General features: G+C 43.1%; 1 long non-coding RNA gene across 2 annotated transcripts; it reads left to right on the top strand.

Annotated features, from left to right (window-relative positions):
- The first annotated feature begins 8,395 nt into the window (after positions 1-8,395).
- On the top strand, positions 8,396-10,899 carry LOC123128718 (uncharacterized). 2 transcript variants are annotated; one of them, XR_006463397.1, is made up of 2 exons: positions 8,396-9,186; positions 9,489-10,899. It is a non-coding gene; the product is annotated as an uncharacterized lncRNA (long non-coding RNA). The 2 variants fall into 2 exon arrangements; XR_006463396.1 differs by having other exon boundaries at positions 9,486-10,899.
- The last annotated feature ends 431 nt before the right edge of the window (positions 10,900-11,330 follow it).

Here is an 11,330-nt window from a genome sequence, read left to right as displayed (position 1 = left end):
GACACTTTCGGAGATGCCCGTAGTGTACCTTTATAGCCACCCAGTTACGTTGTGACGTTTGGCACACCCAAAGCATTCCTACGGTATCCGGGAGTTGCACAATCTCATGGTCTAAGGAAATGATACTTGACATTAGAAAAGCTTTAGCATACAAACTACACGATCTAGTGCTATGCTTAGGATTGGGTCTTGTCCATCACATCATTCTCCTAATGATGTGATCCCGTTATCAACGACATCCAATGTCCATGGTCAGGAAACCGTAACCATCTATTGATCAACGAGCTAGTCAACTAGAGGCTTACTAGGGACATGGTGTTGTCTATGTATCCACACATGTATCTGAGTTTCCTATCAATACAATTCTAGCATGGATAATAAACGATTATCATGAACAAGGAAATATAATAATAATCAATTTATTATTGCCTCTAGGGAATATTTCCAACAGTCTCCCACTTGCACTAGAGTCAATAATCTAGTTCACATCGATATGTGATTAACACTCAAGGTCACATCCCCATGTGACTAACACCCAAAGAGTTTACTAGAGTCAATAATCTAGTTCACATTTACCATGTGATTAACACTCGATGAGTTCTGGGTTTGATCATGTTATGCTTGTGAGGGAGGTTATAGTCAACGGGTCTGAACCTTTCAGATCCGTGTGTGCTTTACAAATCTCTATGTCATCTCCTAGATGCAGCTACCACGTTCTATTTGGAGCTATTCCAAATAACTGTTCTACTATACGAATCCAGTTTACTACTCAGAATAATCTGGATTAGTGTCAAAGTTTGCATCGGCATAACCCTTTACGACGAACTCTTTTACCACCTCCATAATCGAGAAAATTCCTTAGTCCACTAGTTACTAAGGATAACTTTGACCGCTGTCCTGTGATCCATTCTTGGATCACTCTTGTACCCCTTGACTGACTCATGGTAAGGCACACTTCAGGTGTGGTACACAGCATAGCATACTGTAGAGCCTATGTCTTAAGCATAGGGGACGGCCTTCGTCCTTTCTCTCTATTCTGCCGTGGTCGAGCTTTAAGTCTTAACTTCATACCTTACAACTCAGGCAAGAACTCCTTCTTTGACTGATCCATCTTGAACACCTTCAAGATCATGTCAAGGTATGTGCTTATTTGAAAGTTCCATTAAGCGTTTTGATCTATCCTTATAGATCTTGATGCTCAATGCTCAAGCAGCTTAATCCAGGCTTTCTATTGAAAACACTTTCCAAATAACCATATATGCTTTCCAGAAATTCTACGTCATTTCTGATCAACAATATGTCAACAACATATACTCATCAGAAATTCTATAGTGCTCCCACTCACTTCTTCGGAAATACAAGTTTCTCATAAACTTTGTATACACCCAAAATCTTTGATCATCTCATCAAAGCATACATTCCAACTCCGAGATGCTTACTCCAGTCCTCAGAAGGATAGATGGAGCTTTGCATACTTATTAGCATCTTTCAGGATTGACAAAACCTTCCGGTTGTATCACATACAACCTTTCCTCAAGAAAAATCGTCGAGGAAACAATGTTTTGACATCCTATCTGCAAGATTTCATAAATAACGCAGTAATCGCTAATATAATTCCAACAGACTCTTAGCATCGCTACGAGTGATAAAGTCTCACCGTAGTCAACTCCTTGAACTTGTCGGAAAACATCTTAACGACAAGTCGAGCTTTCTTAATGGTGATACTTACCATCATTGTCCGTCTTCCTTTTAAAATCCATCTGTACTCAACAGCCTTACGACCATCGAGCTGTTCCGCCAAAGTCTACACTTTGTTTTCATACATGGATCCTCTCTCGGATTTTATGGCCTCGAGCCATTTATCGGAATCCGGGCCCACCATCGCTTCTCCATGGCTTGTAGGTTCATTGTTGTCTAGCAACATGACTTCCAAGACAGGATTACATACCACTCTGAAGTAGTACGCATCCTTGTCATCCTATGATGTTTGGTAGTGACTTGATCTGAAGTTTCATGATCACTATCATAAGCTTCCACTTCAATTGGTGTAGGTGCCACATGAACAACTTCCTGTGCCCTGCTACACACTAGTTGAAGTGAAGGTTCAATAACCTCATCAAGTCTCCACCATCCTCCCACTCAATTCTTTCGAGAGAAACTTTTCCTCAAGAAAGGACCTGATTCAAGAAACAATCTCTTATTGCTTTCGGATCTGAGACAGGAGGTATACCCAACTGTTTTGGGTGTCCTATGAAGATGCATTTATCCGCTTTGGGTTCAAGCTTATCAGCCTGAAACTTTTTCACATAAGCGTTGCAGCCCCAAACTTTTTAAGAAATGACAGCTTAGGTTTCTCTAAACCATAGTTCATACGGTGTCATCTCATAGGAATTACGTGGTGCCCTATTTAAAGTGAATGTGGTTGTCTCTAATGCCTAACCCATAAACTATCATGGTAATTCGATAAGAGACATCATGGTATGCATCATATCCAATAGGGTGCAATTATGATGTTCGGACACACCATCACACTATGGTGTTCCAGGCTGTATCAGTTGTGAAACAATTTCCACAATGTCTTAATTCTGTGCCAAACTCGTAATTCAGATATTCATCTCTATGATCATATCATAGATCTTCTATCCTCTTGTCACGACGATCTTTCAACTTCACACTAAAATTACTTGAACCTTTCAATAATTCAGACTCGTGATTCATCAAGTAAATATACTCAACATCTACTCAAATCATCTGTGAAGTAAGAACATAACGATATCCACTACATGCCTCAGCACTCATTGGACTGCACACATCAAAATGTATTCCTTCCAACAAGTTGCTTTCTAGTTCCATTTTACTGAAAACGAGGCTTTCAGTCATCTTGCCCATGTGGTATGATTTGCATGTCTCAAGTGATTCAAAACCAAGTTAGTCCAAACGATCCATTTGCATGGAGTTTCTTCATGCATATATACCAATAGACATGGTTCGCATGTCTCAAACTTTTCAAAAAATGAGTGAGTCCAAAGATCCATCAACATGGAGCTTCTTCATGCGTTTTGTACCGATATGACTTACGTGGTAGTGCCACAAGTAGGTGGTACTATCATTACTATCTTATATCTTTTGGCATGAACATGTGTATCACTACGATCGAGATTCAATAAACCATTCATTTTAGGTGCAAGACCATTGAAGGTATTATTCAAATAAACAAAGTAACCATTATTCTCCTTAAATGAATAACCGTATTGCGATAGACATAATCCAATCACGTCTATGCTCAACGCAAACACCAAATAACAATTATTTAGGTTTAACACCAATCTCGATGGTAGAGGGAGCGTGCGATGCTTGATCATATCAACATTGGAAACACTTCCAACACATATCGTCAGCTCACCTTTAGCTAGTCTCCGTTTATTCCGTAGCTTTTATTTCGAGTTACTAACACTTAGCAACCGAACCGGTATCTAATACCCTGGTGCTACTAGGAGTACTAGCAAAGTACACATCAACACAATGTATATCCAATATACTTCTATCGACCTTGCCAGCCTTCTAATCTACCAAGTATCTAGGGTAATCCCGCTCCAGTGGCTGTTCCCCTTATTACAGAAGCACTTAGTCTCGGGTTTGGGTTCAACCTTGGGTTTCTTCACTAGAGCAGCAGCTGAATTGCCGTTCCATGAAGTATCCCTTCTTGCCCTTGCCCTTCTTGAAACTAGTGGTTTCGCCAACCATCAACAATTGATGCTCCTTCTTGATTTCTACTTTTGTGGTGTCAATCATCGCGAATATCTCAAGGATCATCATATATGTCCCTAATATATTATAGTTCATCACGAAGCTCTAGCAGCTTGGTGGCAATGACTTCGGAGAAACATCACTTTCTCATCTGGAAGATCAACTCCCACTCGATTCAAATGATTGTTGTACTCAGACAATCTGAGCACAAACTCAACAATTGAGCTTTTCTCCCTTAGTTTGCAGGCTAAGAAAATCGTCTGAGGTCTTATACCTCTTGACGTGGGCACGAGGCTGAAATCCCAATTTCAGCCCTCGAAGCATCTCATATGTTTCGCGACGTTTCAAAACGTCTTCGGTGCCTCAACTCTAAACCATTTAGCATTACGCACTGAACTATCATGTAGTCATCAAAACGTGTATGTCAGATGTTCGCAACATCCACAGACGACGTTCGAGGTTCAGCACACTGAGCGGTGCATTAAGGACACAAGCCTTCTATGAAGCAATGAGGACAATCCTCAGTTTACGGACCTAGTCCGCTTAATTGCTATTATCAACTTTCAACTAATTTTTCTCTAGGAACATAACTAAACAGTAGAACTAAAGCACGAGCTACGACATAATTTGCGAAGACCTTTTGACTATGTTGAGGATAATTTAGTTCATCTTATGAACTCCCACTCAGATAGACATCCCTCTAGTCATCTAAGTGATTACATGATCCGAGTCAACTAGGCCGTGTCCGATCATCACGTGAGACGGACTAGTCAACATCGGTGAACATCTTCATGCTGATCGTATCTACCATACGACTCATGCTCGACCTTTTGGTCTTCTGTGTTCCGAGGCCATGTCTGTACACATGCTAGGCTCGTCAAGTCAACCTAAGTGTTTGCATGTGTAAATCTGTCTTACACCCGTTGTATGTGAACGTTGGAATCAAACACCCGATCATCACGTGGTGCTTTGAAACAACGAACTGTCGCAACGGTGCACAGCTAGGGGGAACACCTTCCTGAAATTTTAATGAGGGATCATCTTATTTACTACCGTTGTTCTAAGCAAACAAGATGCATAAACATGATAAACATCACATGCAATCAAATAGTGACATGATATGGCCAATATCATATTGCTCCTTTTGATCTCCATCTTCGGGGCTCCATGATCATCTTGTCACCGGCATGACACCATGATCTCCATAATCATGATCTCCATCATCATGTCTTCATGAAGTTGTCTCGTCAACTATTACTTCTACTACTACACCTAACGGTTAGCAATAAAGTAAAGTAATTACATGACGTTTATGTTGACACGCAGGTCATAAATAAATTAAGACAACTCCTATGGCTCCTGCCGGTGGTCATACTCATCGACATGCAAGTCGTGATTCCTATTACAAGAACATGATCAATCTCATACATCACATATATCATTCATCACATCCTTTTGGCCATATCACATCACATAGCATACCCTGCAAAAACAAGTTAGACGTCCTCTAATTGTTGTTTGCATGTTTTACGTGGCTGCTATGGGTTTCTAGCAAGAACGTTTCTTACCTACGCAAAAACCACAACGTGATATGCCAATTGCTATTTACCCTTCATAAGGACCCTTTTCATCGAATTCGATCCGACTAAAGTGGGAGAGACAGACACCCGCTAGCCACCTTATGCAACTAGTGCATGTCAGTCGGTGGAACCAGTCTCACGTAAGAGTACGTGTAAGGTCGGTCCGGGCCGCTTCATCCCACGATGCCGCCGAATCAAGATAAGACTAGTAACGGCAAGCATATTGAACAAAATCAACGCCCACAACTACTTTGTGTTCTACTCGTGCATAGAAACTACGCATAGAGCTAGCTCATGATGCCACTGTTGAGGAACATAGCAGAAATTCAAAATTTTCCTACGTGTCACCAAGATCTATCTATGGAGAAACTAGCAACGAGGGGAAGGAGAGTGCATCTACATACCCTTGTAGATCGCTAAGCGGAAGCATTCAAGTGAACGGGGTTGATGGAGTCGTACTCGTCGTGATCCAAATCACCGATGACCAAGTGCTGAACGCACGACACCTCCGCGTTCAACACACGTACAGCCCGGTGACGTCTCCCATGCCTTGATCCAGCAAGGAGAGAGGGAGAGGTTGAGGAAGACTCCATCCAGCAGCAGCACAACGGCGTGGTGGTGGTGGAGGAGCATGGCAATCCTGCAGGGCTTCGCCAAGCACCACGGGAGAGGAGAAGGACTTGGGTGAGGGGAGGGCTGCACCAAAGGCAAAGGTGTGGCTGCCCTCCCACCCCCACACACATATATAGGGGCAAGGGAGAGGGGGGGCGTAGCCTTGGCCCTTCCTCCAAGGAAGGGTGCGGCTAGGGAGGAGTCCATCCTCCCCAAGGCACCTCGGAGGTGCCTTCCCCCTTTAGGACTCTTCCTTTCCTTATCCCTTGGCGCATGGGCCTCTTGGGGCTGGTGCCCTTGGCCCATATATGCCAAGGCGCACCCCCTTACAGCCCATGTGGCCCCCCAGGGCAGGTAGCCCCACCCGGTGGACCCCCGGGACCCTTTCGGTGGTCCCGGTACAATACCGGTGACCCCGAAACTTGTCCGGTGACCAAAACAGGACTTCCCATATATAAATCTTTACCTCCGGACCATTCCGGAACTCCTCGTGACGTCCGGGATCTCATCCGAGACTCCGAACAACATTCGGTAACCACATACAAACTTCCTTTATAACCCTAGCATCATCGAACCTTAAGTGTGTAGACCCTACGGGTTCGGGAGACATGCAGACATGACCGAGACGTTCTCCGGTCAATAACCAATAGCGGGATCTGGATACCCATGTTGGCTCCCACATGTTCCACGATGATCTCATCTGATGAACCACGATGTCAAGGACTTAATCAATCACGTATACAATTCCCTTTGTCTATCGGTACGATACTTGCCCGAGATTCGATCGTCGGTATCCCGATACCTTGTTCAATCTCGTTACCGGCAAGTCTCTTTACTCGTTCCGTAACACATCATCTCGTGATCAACTCCTTGGTCACATTGTGCACATTATGATGATGTCCTACCGAGTGGGCCCAGAGATACCTCTCCGTCACACGGAGTGACAAATCTCAGTCTCGATTCGTGCCAACTCAACAGACACTTTCGGAGATGCCCGTAGTGTACCTTTATAGCCACCCAGTTACTTGTGACGTTTGGCACACCCAAAGCATTCCTACGGTATCCGGGAGTTGCACAATCTCATGGTCTAAGGAAATGATACTTGACATTAGAAAAGCTTTAGCATACGAACTACACGATCTAGTGCTATGCTTAGGATTGGGTCTTGTCCATCACATCATTCTCCTAATGATGTGATCCCGTTATCAACGACATCCAATGTCCATGGTCAGGAAACCGTAACCATCTATCGATCAACGAGCTAGTCAACTAGAGGCTTACTAGGGACATGGTGTTGTCTATGTATCCACACATGTATCTGAGTTTCCTATCAATATAATTCTAGCATGGATAATAAACGATTATCATGAATAAGGAAATATAATAATAATCAATTTATTATTGCCTCTAGGGCATATTTCCAACAGTCGGAGCATCTACAGTCGGACTTGGCAAATTCAGTCCCTCAAACGTCCACTACAAGAAAATTGAGATACTGTGACGAAAATCCTCGTGACGGTGGTTGACAACGTCACATATGTATCTAATGTGTGACAGTCTAGAGGTCGTGTCACTGATTTTAGTAAATCAGTGACGCTTAATGTCATTGAATCGACTCGAACGCTGAGCACCACCTAGGTACCAATTTCTATGAAGTTTTGGTAATTTTCATGACGAACCTGCTACAGTCACGGACTATGCTTCGGTATTTATCTATGGCGTCCACACGTAGGACCCATGAGAATTTCTTTACGGCGTATGGAGCAATGTAAATATTTTCTGAGTGTAATATAAATAAGTAGTGGCCAAAAAAGAAGCTCATTGGTTGCGCCAGTGAGCTGATGGGTATGGCAAACAAAAAAAGTACTCCCTCCCACATGGTTTTTCCTGTAGGGATTTCCAACAAGAGAGAGTTCACACGTTGATCTAAACTATGCGAATATATCTTTATTATGTCATTGTACTACACGACCTACGGTAGGAATATTTCGGAGGTGAAAATTTTATCTGCGGGTATTTTTCGCTATTCTAGCACAACAAATATTTGTATTTATGTCTAACCCACATGTAGAGCAGACTTTTTTCCCCAATGTTTCATAATTTTTTGATCAGATTATACGCGTACATGGTATGTTTTTTCAAAAAGAAAGATCCCCTGGTCCCTGGAAAAAAGAAGATCCCCTGGTGCCTTTTTACTCTTTATTATATTAGCAGATTATACACAAATATGGTACGTGCCTTTCTAATTTTTCTGATCAGATTATAGACGTTCATGGTATGTGTCAAACCCTCATTTTTTTACCCCTAAAAAATCCCCACATTTTTTTGACGTGAGCGTGTCAAACCTACGATTTTTTCTAGTTTAAGCATATAATTTATTTGCCCCTGCGTGCAAAGAATTAAAATTTTAAGTTAATTAGGCTGGGTGGCAAAATTTCGGAACGAAGCCCATTTAACTACCCACAGTTCCACACTAATCCCCATTATCTCATCTCGCGTCGCCCCGATCCAATCTTGCGCTGTCTCCTTCCTTTCCCCGTCTCGATCCAATCTGCTCGCATCCCCTCCGCCGCTCCTCTCCAGCAGCCCCCACGCTCCCACTCCCGCCCCGTCCACCTCCGCCGCCCCATCATCGATGCAACAACCACCGCCACCGCTGCCATCGAGGCCCCGGAGGAAGCCGTTGCAGCACCGGTGGTGGAAGAGGCGCCGCCGACGCCGCCGACGCCGCAGGCAGCCGCGCTCGGTAGGAGCAGCCTCTGCACGGGAGAATTCTCCACATGATCTGGTGACGCAAGCCGTCGACCCACCTGAAGAACTCCGTGTCGTGCGGCTGCTCTTCTGGACGCTCTCGGCGCTGCTCGTCCATGGCGTGATCTCCGCTGCCGCTGCCTCCAACCACGCCGACCTCTTGCTCCAGTTCTTCCAGTTGGCTTATAGCTGGGTGGGTTCTGGGCTTCTGGCCGGAGCCAGCCACCGTGGCGTTCCTCTACCACGCCCGCTGCATCCTCCTCGAGACCATGCCGCCCTTCTCTGTTTCCCTGATGAGGCCACGGTCGCAGGCATTTTGGGGCGCTGCTCCCATCCAAATGCTTTGTTGTGGCGCTCCTCCTCTCATTCTCTCCATTTAAATCTTTGAGCAGGAAATCAATGGCGCTTTCTCGCTGTGCAGGAGTGGACATGTTCAGCGCGTGTGGGATTTCTCAAGTTCAAAGCTGACATCGTCGATGAGAAGACTGAACGCAAGGTGAGCAAAATGTTTCTTGCTGTAGTTTTGACGTGTTTACTCATGCTTCTATTATTATGTGTATACTTTGGAGATAATGACTAACGTTGGCACCTGCAGCTTATCTACACTTAGATAGCAATTGGTGTTTTTCAACTGAAATATGCAATCGCTAGGAGTTTTATACTTCTATTTTTCAATTACATGAGTGCAGCAAGCATGAGTAGGGCGGACTATTGGGGATATGATAGGCAAACAATTTGCTAACACAGAACATATATCTGAACAGTGATAGCCTGATTAGCTGATATCTTTTTTAGCAGGCTGAAGGTGGAGGAGGGCGTGGACGGGATTTGGTCCCGGCATTGCACTCGGAGATGCTCTAATATTTAAGGAGTCCTTGTTTCTTATATTATTATTTTATCACATTGCCATCAAATTAAAATGCTTGTTTGAGTAAATAGCACATAATGTACTAGTAACTCTTTGCTACTACCATTATTGGCAAGTTTTTGTAAGTAATCTTTCTAGTCAAGCACTTGTTTATCATCTATAGTAATCTTAAGTTTTGCCATTTTTCTCTTCTGGATTTTCTCATCTTGTTTTCATAGGCTTGCTGGCTGCGTCTTCTATTTTACTTGGTACACTTGTTAGACCCCAAAGCGTTGAAATCTTCATTTTTTGTTAATACAATATTTAAGGAGTACTACGTTACAGAATCTATTTTGTTAATTTTTACCATCAATGCAAAGACAAACATGTATTTGCATGCTAATTTTGCTAAAGGACAGACCCAGTGCATAGAAGCTCCCACACAAGGTGGGGTCTGGGGAGGGATTATAGGAACCTAGTCTTACCCCTGCAAAGTGCAATGCAGAGAGGCTGGTTCGAACCCAGGACCTCTTGGCACAAGTGGGGAGGACTTCACCACTGCGCCAGGCCTGCCCTCTTGCATGCTAATTTTGCTACTTTATTAAATTCATGTCTGTTTTAGAAAGTACAGATGCGCATGAAAAATTGTTGCATTGTCTAAGGTCCAATTCCAAACGAGTTGAAGCAGAATTCATTTTGTTAGTTTTATGACACATGCTAGTAAGTATTTTGCAATTCATTTAGTTCCACTCTTTTTCATCTTGTAGGTTTAGGTACTACAAGCATGCCACTAGCTCGGGAGAGTGAGAGGGAAAGGAGGGCATTCCTCGCGGAACATAAATGCATAGGTTGTGTGTATGCTAAGCTAAGGGGGGCATTGATTACATGTACTTTAACCATTATACCTCTAGCTCTAGGTTATGCATGTTATCTTGTCAGTTTTCATCTCATTATGATGCAACGTTGTTGTGTTTGTCATTTATAGGCATCGGGAGGAGTTAGCCGCAAGACCTGAAGCACAAGAGAGAGCATTTGAAGCGATACAAAAGAAGCATCAAGAAGAATTGGAAGCTCTAAAGAAGATCCAACAAGAGAAGAATGAAGCCTGGCAAAGAAGCAAAAGGAGACGTATAATCTGCTTGATTTTCTCTTGAGGGATCAAGTAGTCCCAATCCAAACTAGATGGTTCATGAAAGCCATCCTTACATTGCAATTGTCAGGACAACATCTGTGGTCTTTACAACTATTTTCATCTTGTCTATTGTCTGTCAAACTTGAGTCAGTTTTTTACCCTCATTTTTGTTTACAGAATGATTTGGCTGAGACGATTTCATATATAATACGATTTGTCTTTCATATCAATTTATGATGTGATTTTTCTCTACAACTAGTTTATATAATCTGATGTGATGTGAAGTAAATACTTTTTTCATCGCAATTTAGATTTGAAAGAAAGTAAATATATTTTGATGATGTCATCCATATCCATAATAAAAGTAGTGGCACTAGTAGTGGGATAGCCGCTCGGGTGTTGATGTGGCATAACGTTAGTGACATTGCCTTGTCATCGAATATGGTACAATATGGCATATTTTCTCCTGACATGTGACATTAATTGAATGTCATGGAAATAGCAAGTCGATGACATTCTATATAACGTCACCGAAGGTCCCAATTTCGATGACGTTTTTGCGCATGCGCCGTCACTAGGAGTAATCTGTGACGGGGATTCCGTGACGATGCTTGTGACGCCCATAAAATGTCACTCGGGGTAATTTGTGACGTTATTAGCT

Source organism: Triticum aestivum, chromosome 6A (assembly GCF_018294505.1).
Source record: "Triticum aestivum cultivar Chinese Spring chromosome 6A, IWGSC CS RefSeq v2.1, whole genome shotgun sequence".
NCBI classification, from domain to species: Eukaryota; Viridiplantae; Streptophyta; class Magnoliopsida; order Poales; family Poaceae; genus Triticum; species Triticum aestivum.
Note: the sequence above shows the minus strand (reverse complement) of the source record. Positions and strands in the feature narration are given on the sequence as shown.